Genomic DNA, 13264 nt, shown 5'->3' on the forward strand with positions numbered 1-13264 from the left:
ATTCTGTAGCGCAGAACCTGGTGGAGTCAGGACTTGTGTGTGGTCTCTTTCGGCAGTGACCTTTCTCTGATCCATTCGCCAGCTTTGGGTCAGCAGCTCTGGGCTCAAGAGCCTGCCTCGACCTTGGTCAATAATTTATTCCTGCACTGGTAAAAATCACTTGCTTCTATTCCCACCTGGAGCTCAACTCAGAGACAAATAGCTCTTCCTGGTTCCAGTTTGGCTAAAACATGGTGAATACTGACCCTCAGCGATTACTTTCTCCTGAAACATAGCTACGTGGGTTCACACAAATGAACCTCCATTTCATGCTTAGATTTTCCATATCTCTTGAAACTAGTTCTCATTTATTATGCCAGAAATGCTGGCAAGGAAGTCACAGAATAGGATTTGGTGGAAAATAAAATTATCAGTGAATATAATTCGTGCGTGGAAAGCATAATTCAGCTCATATAAAAAAGGAGTCCAATCTTAAAAAAAAAGAAAAAAGGAGTCCAATCTTAAATTCTAACAATGATTCAGAGCACAGAAAATTGTTTGGGAATTTTGGATTAGTCAACATGAGTTCATCCTGCTCTATTTCATTTTCGTGAACTCAATTCAGTTCATAAATTATTACTAGAGCCAAAATTAAAATAAGGAAATTAGATAGAAAATATGTGGTAAATAGAACATGAAAACTATTTTAAAAATATACTTTAGTAAAAACATGTTGTCATCAGTATCATAGAATGCCTAAGCTCTTCCAAATTCCTTATTCCAATAAAATAAAGCAGGAATTAGTTAATTTTGTTATCCTGTAAGTTTAGAATTGCACTTCTGTTGATATTGCTACTGTATAAAAAACAAAACAAAAAAACCCTTATTATTTGATCATCTTCACCATATAATGACAGTCTTAAGAACAAAAAAAAAAGCAAAACTTGTGGTCCAATAAGAAGGGAAATTTAAAATGTTGAATTAAAAGGATATGAGAAAATTGTGGCACTAAAAGGATTCTCACAGTCACTGCAAAGTCCCCCTGTCAGTTCCTACAACTCTGTGAGGCTACTCAATAATATAGAATCAGGCCTGGATGATGTGGCTCAGGTGATTACATGCTGGCCAGCAAAGCAAAAGGTCACTGGGTCAATTCCCTCTCAGGATACATGCCTGGGTTTTGGGTTTGGTCCTTGGTTGGGGTGCATAAGAGAGAGAACCAATCAATGATTCTTGCTTGCATAGTTGTTTCTCTCCCTCTCCTTCCTTCCCCCTTTCTAAAAATAAATAAATGAAGTCTTTATTAAAAAAAGAATGTAGAATCACGTACAATATTTCCCATGTGTGTTGACCAGCGAGGATGTAGTCTACACGCAATGCTGAAATGCTGCGTCTCTGTAGCCACGTAGAGGTGAGACTGGCCTAGGGCTCAGCTTGGGGGCCAGGATGTGGGAGTGGGGAAAGTTTGGGATCACAGCTCCCTGAGTCTCTCTCTGGACTTGGAATAGGATCAGCCTATTCCTATAGCCTTCTGCATGATCTCAGCAGTTTGAATGGGATGGTGACCTTTTCACAGTACAGGAGAATTACTTGTTCTCTCAAAGGGTCCCCTGATTTGAGGGAAGCTTAGGAACCTCTGGAGTCCTCCCTGTCCCCTCTCCTTTTGAGAGCTCCCAGCTTGAAGGTTTTTTCAGTGCCCAATCCTTGCAGTGACAAAGCTCTTTTTTCCAGTTCCCACCCTACTAACCCACCATTGCCCGAGGGAAATCATCAGCCAGAGCTACATTAAGTGCTGAGAAAATTCAAACTTAAAACATTAAGGGTCTCAAACTCAAGTGACTTCAAGGGCCAGGTACTTAAAATAAACATATGAGAATTGACGTACTGTTGTTATACCATAGAGTAAAAAAATTTTAAGCATGTTTTTGCCCAAACACTTCAAGTCCTTGGATCAAATCTAGGTCACAGGGTTAATTTGTAACTACTGAATTTTATACTGATATTATGTGAGGAATAAGCATACAACAAATTATAGTTATACTTTTAAGGTATAATTAAAATTGAAGGAGGAAGCTTGAAAAAGGGAGACAGAGTTGAAAAATTAGAGCGATTGAAAGAAGCAGGAGAGACTAGGTTGGGGGAAATCTAATAGGCATTTCCCTGATGACTGATGCTGTGGAATATCTTTTTTTCGTATGCTTTTTGTTCATCCTTGTATCTTCTTTTGTGAAGTATTTATTCAAATCTTTAGCCCATATTTTTGACTTTTTATTATTAATTTGTAAGAATAGATATTCTGGAAATAAACCCTTCCTCTTTTTTTAGAAATATGTGTTGCAAATTATTTTCCTGAATCTGTAGTTTGCCTGTCCTTTTTGAAATATTTTTATTTGATAGACTTTTAATCTTATAGTATATATTTTATTGATTGTAGACCCCATAATTGGATGAAACAGAAATTGAAAATTCAAATTCAATAGAAAAATATGAATGGTGGAAATTCCATATTGATAAAGATTGATTATTTCATTCAAAGTTAAAGCATTTAAACAATTGACAAAAGAATCTAATATTCTTTGTTAAGTAAACTGTGAGAGATAAAGAACAAAAGACATTACATGTTTTAAAATCTGAAAATGATGTATATTTTGTAATTGCTTTTATTTGCTTAATACAATACCCATAGATGGATTTTTGTGTGTGTGTGTGTTGAAAAAAAGTAGAAAAGTAATTAGAAGTAATAACTATATTTTTAAAGAGAACAAATAGAAATGAATGATCATCCAGGATATATGAGCCAATTTAGGTAGAAAAAGCTAATATTCCAGAAGTCTCAGAAACTGGCACCCCTGTACACTAGAAGGAACAGGTATTTATTCAACATAGTAGAATGGAAAATTGCAAATACAATCATGTAATTCATAAGTGCTTCCCACTTGACCTTTTAAACAGTTAAATATTTTAGACATTGAGACAAATCATCAATGATTCAAATGCATAATTTAGGTCAGCAGGTGTTTAGTTCTGTAGAGTCATTTCAAAGCCTCTCAAGGCAGAATTAAAGTAAACATTCTCAACTCACAAAAGACAGTTCAATCACCACCACCACAGTGTAATTACACAAAAAAGTTGTGTTCAATTACTGTCTTTCCAAGTCCCAGCTTCCATGAGTTTCTCTCTTGGTCCTCAAGGTAAGAAACGTAAGTGAAAATAGAAAGTGCTGTTGTATTTCAGTATCTCTAAAACACTGGGAAAAGAGGTGGCACAACTCTAAAAGCCACCCAGCTAATGGCACTATCAAGAAAGGGTGTCAGCATATTGGCAAAGATCACAGCACAGCTTCAGTCTAGGAAGGTCCCAGGAAGTCAGAGACAGTTTAACCATAGGAGGAGTTTAGAGAGCAGCAGAGGTCAGCTCCAGCAGACAATGGCTACACTCCAGTGGGTCCATCATGCCCAAGGCACCGTTATCAACTTAAGAGGACTGAATGATGGTGAGATAGCTCCCGGATTTTCCATGAAAATGTTGGAAGCAACACTCTGCAAATAATCCCTAGAGATCCAGATAGTTTAAAAATACTAGAGACTATATCAATTAGGGATTTCTATTTGGAACCTACACATAGTCACTAAAGTGATGCGAGAGAAATGAAACCCACTAAAACAATGAGACTAGAAAGGGCAGAAAATACCTCACAAAATCAAAGGGAAGGCAGAATTGAACAGGAACAAGTATAGCTCTGGGCACCTACAGACTGTATTTAATACATTAGTAGTTACATTGCACAGGTTCTCCATTAATTTCACTAATCACTGAGTGAGTTATGTTTCAATCTCTTAGTTCAAGACTGTGACTTAAACTATAAGAAATATTAAATGTGTTACCCAATAGTTATTCTTCAAATGCCAAGAAATAGAGTGGGATGAATAAAATATCATACACAAAATTATTGATATGCATAGTAAAATGCACCAATTTAAACACCTCGTGAAGAATGAACTAGAAGAGTAGAAGAGTTATGAGCTGTGGAAAATCCATGAAGGTTGGAGTAACTTGGGGCTGGTATCATGGAATCTGTAGTGATGCTATCAGTACCCACTCTGATCACCTTCACCAGTCCAGTTAGCCATCCCCAGTTACTTCGAGGGTTAGTTACTCACCTACAACACAGTTGCATTCTTTGCCTGAGAATTGCCCTTGGGTGCTGCCTGGTCTAACAGGTCATTACCCCTTACTCTCAGAGGGGGGCTGATTCACCCAAGAGGACCAACGGCCAGCTCCTTTGTGTTAAGATCGAACCAACTCAGGTATCACTCCAGCTTTAAAGCCACATCCTCTTTTTATTGCTCCTTTTGACAGCCCTCACCCATTATTATTTTCTTGCTCTCACCCTCTTTGGTTCCCCTTTCACAGTTTTTAACCACCACCAAATTTCTCTGTTATATCTGTAAGAAAAACACTAGTAGCCACTTCTCAAGCACTTGTTGATGATGATAAAAGAGCCACATTAAAATACCATTTCCTATGTAACTAGATAAAACAATTTCTTGTAGGACTTTCTGTATGAATGCTCTAGTGCAAAATGTGTGCTGACATCCAGATTAAAGAACAATTATGGACTGTGGGGAAATAATATGAGTATATAAGGAATCATTCTCTCCATGAGGCTGAGTCATAATTGAAAATAGGCTGGTTGAATATTGGCTATCTACATCAGGTACAGAATAAATTCTGTGTCTGTGCACTTTGTGAGGGACGTGTAGTGAGGTATTTTAATGTTTAATTCTTCATCTATAACTACCATTTCCAGTATGTTGTTAAATCCAAACAGAAAGGACAGTCGCACATCTCAACAAGTAACGTTAGGAAGTGGCTCTTACTAACAATCCATTTACTCACAAACTAAAAGATATGGAAAAGTTGTATGTTTACCCTCTCATTTTGGAAACCTCTAATGTTATCCAGAGGGCTGGTCTTTATATATAAGAAGCAGGAGTTTAAAGAGGCTTTACCAGTGAAATTTTTCCAAGTTTAATATTTAACGTAAGACTTATTCTAAGGGAAGGAACACACTGTGTTGAGGCAAATATTCAAAAGAGCATTGATAAAAGGTGAAACTTCCAAGACCTGGGTATTATCAGGAGTCAAGGCAACATAAGAAATAGCCAAATTGTTTTATAGCAGAGTGATTTGTGTATTCTGTTTGTTTGTTCTCATTCATTGCGAGAGGAAGAAAATGAGAGAGAGAGAAAAGCAAAAGAAGGAAAATAAAGAAATCATCATTATGGGCACTATTTGTAGAGCAATAGGCAGAACACAAATCTCAGAGTTGGGGCAACTAGAGGACTTTTAAGGACTGGAGTGAGTATATTGAAGCTGTGTTAAAATGTTGGACATTTCTCCATCCTCCTCTATCAAATTATTACAATGTCTATTCTATGTCCAAAAGTCCAGAGAACGGTTTGGAGTGAGGTCCCATAGATAGTAGTATCAAGACAAATTTCACATTTGAATCAATATGTTGCCCAAAGACAAAGCTTCTGAGATGGTGAGGCGACTCATTACTTGAATTAATTGGCTGAGTGCAGGAGTTTGAAGCCCAAAGGTGCATGTATATTTTACCTGCTACCACCTCACACTGCTTTAATTCATAGAAATTTTAGGGATGCTTTGGACTTTTAAAGGACATACATTGGGATGGAGAAGTCAAGGCAACCTTACCTGTTTTATAAGGATTAGGGAGTCATCAACTGATATTTCATTAAGTGAATACTCAAGATGGATACAATGAAGGGAAATGTGTTTTATTGGAGAAGAATAATAAATGCAAATTCAGTCAATGTGCTAGCTCATTTTCAGTCACTTAACTAATGACTAGAGTAAACATACAATAAAGCAAGTTGACATTATTATTCTCCTATTGGATCCTTTTTAATACACTCCACTGCCCGCATATCACCCTCACTACTTTCAACACTAACATTCTTCTGCTATAAAATGAAGTTTTTCCTTTCCAATAATGCTGACTTCTCAAAGGGACAAGTATTCAACCTGAGTGCTTTTCAACAGAGGACTGGACAAAGATATTATAGTAGACATATGCAATGACATATTATCCGGTCTTGAAAAAGAAGGATATGCTGCCATTTGCAACAACATGGGTAAACCTGGGGGAAATCATGCTGAGCAAAATATGCCAGATACAGAAAGAAAAAAAAAAAAAGAAAACAACATGCTCTCACTTATACGTGGCATCTAGAAAATGGAATACATAGACGCAGAGAGTAGACTCTCTTACGAATGTAGCATTGTGGTAGAAACTGCATAAACTGATTGCAAGGACACAGTTGCAGTAGTGTTTTGTATCTTACTTAAGAATTATTTTTTTCAAGATAGCAAATAAGGTCAATATAGTACGGAATTCCCTCCCTTATCGCGGGTGTTACATTCCAGACCCCCCGCGAAGTAGGAACCTTACATTTATTCTACTCTTAAACCTATGTAACTTTAACAACATATGTATACAGTACTGCAAAATCCTGCGATATAGTGAAAAATCTGCGATAAATAATTAAATATAATTTTTTAAAAAAATCCCGCGATACATTGAGGCCGTGATAAGTGAACGGCGATATAGAGAGGGACTGCTGTATTAAGTCAAAATTCAACTCAAAAAAATTCCTTAAGCTGCACATAATGTCCATTATGCTTTCTTCATTATAATTTATATGTATACACATGAACCTATATCTAAATAAGGATTTGTCAATGTAGGATACTTACCATAACATAAAACACATGTTAAATATATTTTATAATGTCGGGGTCTGCCTGGGAAATTATCGAGACTCGGAGACCCACACAGGCCAGGCAAAGAAAATGAAGCCAGTAAGCCCTGACCAGAAAAGCGGGAAAGCTGGGTGCATACGTGCCTCGATGCTATAGCCAGTGGGCTCCAGTGGGAATCAGCCCATGAGAAAATGCTTTGTGTCCTTCGAAGCTTGCCCTGCCCTTTTACCTCACTTGATCACTTTATCGTACCATCAGCAGAGGTTTTAACTTTAACTCAAGATGAACTCACCCTCCTTCTTTTATGGCTATCTGAAGTCTTTGTGTCCAACACACCCTGACCTGAGGGAGATCTCAATGTTCCTTCAACTGTTATCCCTGAACAATATCTGGTTTCTGTAATCAGCAAATGTTTAACATTGGTTGATGAACTTAAATGCATGCTCTATGCCCTTAAGCTGACTGCACTCAGTAAAAGACCCTGGAGGAAGGCAATCGAGGCATTTGTCTCTCAGACATTTGTTGGCCTTCTCTCCCCTGGCACAAGCTGCCTGGGAAGTCTTCATTTCACCCATGACACCAGGGGATCTCTGCAGGCCGGGGGTCCACAACACTATCATATTTTTAAAAATTTTTACTTATCTGACTTTTAGAGAGAGGGGAAGGAAGGGAGAAAGAGGGGGAGAGAAACATCAATGTGCGGTTGCCTCTCACAGACCCCCAACTGGGGACCTGGTCCGCAACCCAGGCATGTGCCCTGACTGAGAATCGAACTTCTGACCCTTTGGTTTGCAGGCCGGTGCTCAATCCATTGAGCCACACACCAGCCATGGTTTAAGTATATAATTTTAAAAAGCACTTAATATGTGTTTTTTCTGGTTTAAAAAAATCCTGGAATAATGAACAAGTTGGAAAGAAAAGTACAGGTAGTGATTATTCCAATCACTTACCGGTAATTGTAAAAAATGGAACGCGCTCTGAGTTCAGAGTGAGGACTTTTAAACACAATTAGTTTAGAAAAGTTGAATGAAAAAATTATTCCATATCTTGTTACTTCAATTTTATCTTCTCAAACTCAGCTTCTTCTGACCCAACACAATGACATTTCTGCTATTTGAGGCTCATTCTACAGATTTTGCTTATAACATGTTAGGTTAATCAGTTTAAATTCTCCATCCCTGTCCCAAATGTCAGCCAGATCTGACTTCTTTCACAGATGAATGCTGTTTCCTGGTTGCAGCTAAGTCACAAATGCAGGGCCACAGGCAGAACCCTTTATGTGGCTCTCTTTCTTCAGTTTGCAGTGGAAAATAAAAGCACAAAAATTGATAAGCTCAATATAGACATGTTTTCTGTTCTAAAAAAAATAAAGTTTTGATTCGTATCATCTTTTGGTCTTTGACCTTAAAAACATATTCTCTATTAATAAAATTTGCCATATACCTTTAATTTTTTTCTAAAGAAAAAATATCTTTTAAAATTTCCTAGTAGGTTTCAAAGTCTAGAGTAAAGCTAGGTGATGAGAAATTATTACTCAAAGTTACTAATGTTGTGAACACATACCAGACACTATGAGGGCAAATCTACCTTCAAGATACCTTTGATTGTGTGCGAACCATAATCAAAGACATAGCTAGAGGTGGATGTGGAGTTTAGGGACAGCTTCTGAGCTTTTGTTTCTGTTTTTCATCTGATTTTCTTAGAAGTTAGTGTTGAACAGTGAAGAAGCAAATTCTTGGTACAAACCCTTGGCCTTGTTTCATGAGCAAACTAGCCTTGAAAGAGCCAACATAGTTTCAGATTTCCATTCAGAATTAGACATTTTCAGGTTATTTCCTGAGAACTTTCGGAGGAGATCTATTGCATTTTGATAGTATCAGTGGTCTTGTTTCTCTCCTTGGTTTGTCTTTCAGGTCTCATTGTGGGAAACATGTTACCTGATAGAAAGTGTTGAATTCATAATCCATTTCTTGTCTCATAGACCAGAAAATCTCATCTCTGAGAACTTTTTGTAGTTTTGAACCTGGGTCTTATTTGAGGGTAGTGTCTGTTTGATCCAAAGGGAATCCAGACAAGAATCGTGAATACAGAGAGCGTTTGGATGGTTGCCAGATGGGAAGAGTGTGTGAAGGAATGTGTGAGGAGGGGAGGGGATTACGAAGCACAAATAGATAGTTATAGACTAGCCATGAATAGCCATGGGGATGTAAATTACCGTACAGGAAATGGAGTAGCTGAAGAACTTATACACGTGACCCATGGACATGAACAATGGTGGGGGGATTGCCTGAGGGAGTGGGAGGTGCTGGGTGGAGAGGGGGCAAACGGGGAAAAATCAGGACAACTGTAATAGCATAATTAATAAAATATAATTTTTTTAAAGAAGGAAATTCAATGTCACTTTCACACCAGAGACTTTTAACAAGAACTTTGTTTCCATTGGAAAGAAAAAATATATTTCTTCAAACAAAGAATTCATTCCCTTCTAACAATTTTTACTCTTGTCTAAGAGGTATAATGCATGAGTCATAGATGCAGACTTTGTAGGTGCCAAATGGGTCCATATTCAAAAGAATTATCAAGATAAATGACATTACTGGGTTTCAGGCTTAGATGATTCATAAATGACAGCAAATCTTATATCTGTATTTCTTCAGTTCTCTAGGGAATTCAAAAAGGATAAGCATTGATATTTATCATTCATTCTGGGCTTATGGGGTCTTAGAGAGCTTTCTTTCCTGTGTGTCATTCCTCAAGCCTGACATAAACCTAACCTGTCACTCCACTCATACCCCCAACCTGTGACCAGCATCTTGGATCTATGAGTCAGAATTAAAAACCAGAACATGACACAGCAAACTGTAGTGTGTGTCACTTATTTCGTGGGTTATTTAGCAAATTATATTAAGAAATGTGGTTTAAAGAACATATATTTTTCTTTCTTAAGAATTTAGAACAGAAAATGTGAAATTAATTAATTGGAGAAACATCGCGGTCTTCATGAGAAATTAGATCTTTTACCCACTCAGCTAGGAACATGCTCCCCAGTGTGAAGAAAAGACGCTCCATGGGGGAAGAGGAACATTCCCTCTCCTCCACCACAGGAACATTTTACTCAGAAGGTGCTGCCTGTTAACTTTAAATTTAACAAGAGATATGGCAAGTGATAACCTACACCACACATCTTATGCCAAATGATGCCACTGTCATTTGAACATTAAAGTTTTTGTTTTATTGCAATTTTTTCCTTTTTTCCTTTTAGATTCTTCTGTGTTGGGTCTACATCTGCTTAATACCCAGAGAAAAACAATTTATCATCATCATGTAGCTGTTCTTTTCATCAATCAATGGTTGCTGACTTTCTAATAGTTATTGTAAATATTTTACGTGCCATATGGAATATGCCTTCTTCCTCAAAAGTTTCAATATTTCATAGGTGTGGTAAATAGGCTCTTTAGGTCAAAACAAGCTGGGTTCAAATCCTTTCCTGGTCATTAAATAGTGATCTCATATTAACTCATACCCCTGAATCTTCATTTCCTCATTTCTGAAATAGAGATGCTTAATCACAAAACTAAGAGGAGAGATTATGCACCATGCCAAGCATTCATAAAAGTAACTATTAAAATCATCATTGTACAGTAAATAATGGAGAGTTCTCTCTCCTCTCTCATGTCCTAGAGCTGGCAATGTCTTAAAGCTGGTTTTAATACCCTGACTTTCTTTTGGTTTGTTTTTTCTCTCTAGAGATTGTTCACTCTCTCCAATAAGTGTGAGTGCTGGGAACTTCCGTAAGCCTTTTTATGTTTGCTACGCAGAAGAGGTTTATTAGCTTCTACATAAAGGTCTCATCTCATCTCAGACACAAAGGCAAATGAGTGCTTTGCTAAAAGGGCACAGGAAGGCTTCTTTGGTGCTCATACTTCATACTTCCTGTGTCTCAACTCAGACCAACTCCCTCATGATTTCCCTTAAAAATTCCACATAGAAATATTTTCATGAGGACTCTGCTTATGCAAAGGAGCTTCAAAGTTTTTATTTTTAAATCTGCCAGATTGCTCTTTGTTCCTTGGTTCTTTCTGATGATAGTTAGCTGTCATGCCCTGGCTGGTTTGGCTCAGTGGATTGAGCGTCGGCCTGCGAGCTAAGTGTCGCTGGTTCGATCTTCCAGTCAGGGCACATCAGAGAAGGAAAACTCTGACTCCAAAAAACCTCTGCTGCCTTGCGGCATACCTCTTCAGGGGAAAGGCTAAGGGAGTAAACCCCGACAGAAAATCCGGAGCCGGAGTCCCTAAGGCGGTTTGACGTTGTAGTCAACACCGGCAACTCCTGCGGTGCACCTGAAGCCAAGCTGTATTGACTCCGTCTTTCCCTTGGACCCTTCAGCTGTGAAGAGAGGGGGGGTCTGCTGCATGGGCAACAGCAGACCCTCCATATCACCCTGCCCAGGCTCTGTAGCTTCAGCCTCACTGGAGAGGACACTCCAGCGTCATCGCAAGATGTCGATTCAACACGGGAGGAGACAGATACCGTGTCACTCCCGAGTCGGACTGCACAGCCATTCTCGGCGGTGCAGATAGACTCTTAAGAAGCTACACCATCGTCTCTCGAGACGGACGGCTGCCGACGACGAGTTAGCTGTCAAGCCCAGACTGCTTTGAAAAACACAGAAGCCCGTGCATTATCACCTCATCAGCCCAGAAAGGAGCATTTGTTCTTTCAGAGGTTCCCCCCAGGGTTTGGGACTTCAGCTGAAAGGACTCACTCATCAATAAATTCTTCTTATTCATTTAATGGTTTATCTTTCTTTCTAATTACAATTTATTTTTACTTTGTGTGCTTTTATTTTAAGGTATTGTTTATTAAAAGTTTACCAGTTGAAAGACTTCCAGCCACTACAGAGGCCTAGACAGACATGCTGAGTCTCCCTCCACAACTAAGAAGAAATACAACTACCTCAAAACTAGAGACAATCAGAAGTTCCAGAAAATCAAGCTGCATGGAAGTCCAACAAACAAAGATATAAAGAATAAATACTCATCCAGACAGGTAGGAGGGGCGGAGCCGGGGTGGAGAGGATGCAGTGTGGTGGCGGCAGCAGTAGTGGCAGTGGCAGGCTGGCAGAAAGCACAGTCAAACATTTAAAAAAGTCAAGAGGGACACCTGAGGGGTGCTCTCAGCACCGGACCAGACCGCACAGCTCACGGTTCCAGCACGGGGGACAATAAAGCCTCATTGGTTCTGACTGTGCAAACCAGTGGGGATTGGGGCAGTGGCAGAAACTGCCAGTCTCTAAGCAGAGTCTGCTTGTTTAAAGGGCCCCCATCATCCTAGAATGTCTGTAGGCCCACCCACTCTGGGAACGACAACCAGGGCAACAGCTAGAAAGGTGCTAGACCCATACGGAAGTTGGAGAAGTACCTGGAAAAGGGGAGAGTGCTAGGCAGTTGGCATTGTTCCCTCTCAGACCCCTCCCCCACATACAGTGCCACTACGTGGTGAAATGGGTCGCCTGTACTGACGCATACCTAAGGCTCCACCCCTTACAACATAACAGGTACGATAGCTCTACCTAAGACACAGAGGCAAACAAACACAGGTGCCTGTCAAAATGAGGAGATAGAGAAGTATGGCCCAAAAGAGGGAGAACTAATCAACAAGGAGATACCCAAACTAACAGACAAGGAGATAGCCAATCTACCAGATGCAAGTTCAAAACACTGGTGATAAAGATGCTCACAGACTTGACAGATATCTTTAAGTACAGCAAACGCATAAGGGAAGGAGTGAAGGCTATGCTAAACAAAACGAAGGAAAAGTCACACAAAACCAATGCTGAAGAGAAGGAAACCGGAGTTCAAATCAAAGATTTGGAATATAAGGAAGAAAATAACAGTCAATCAGTACAGGAAGAGGAAACAAGAATGGAAAAAAAATGAGGACAGGCTTAGGAACCTCTGTGACAACTTTAAACGTGACAACATCTGAATCATAAGGGTGCCAGAAGGAGAAGAAGAAGAGCAAGAAATTGAAAGCTTATGTGAAAAAATACTGGGGAAAAACTTCCCAAATTTGGTGAAGGAAATAGACATACAAGCCCAGAAAGCACAGAGAGTCCCAAACAAGCTAGACCCAAAAGAGGACCACACCAAAACACATCATAATTAAAATACCAAAGGTTCAAGATAAACAGAGAATATTAAAACCACAAGAGAAAAGCAGAGTTACTCACAAAGGGGTGCCTATAAGACTCTCAGTTGATTTCTCAAAAGAAACTTTGTAGGCAAGAAGGGACTAGCAAGAAGTATTCAATGTGATGTAAAGCAAGGACCTACAACCAAGATTACTCTACCCAGCAAAGCTAATATTTAGAATGGAAGGGCAGATAAAGTGCTTCCCAGACAAGATAAAGCTAAAAAAGTCCATCATCGCCAAGTCATTGTTATATGAAATGTTAAAGACACTTATTTAAGAAAAAGAAGATCAACACTATGAA

Source organism: Furipterus horrens, unplaced genomic scaffold, assembly GCF_987537825.1.
Source record: "Furipterus horrens unplaced genomic scaffold, mFurHor1.1.pri manual_scaffold_6, whole genome shotgun sequence".
Lineage (NCBI taxonomy): Eukaryota > Metazoa > Chordata > Mammalia > Chiroptera > Furipteridae > Furipterus > Furipterus horrens.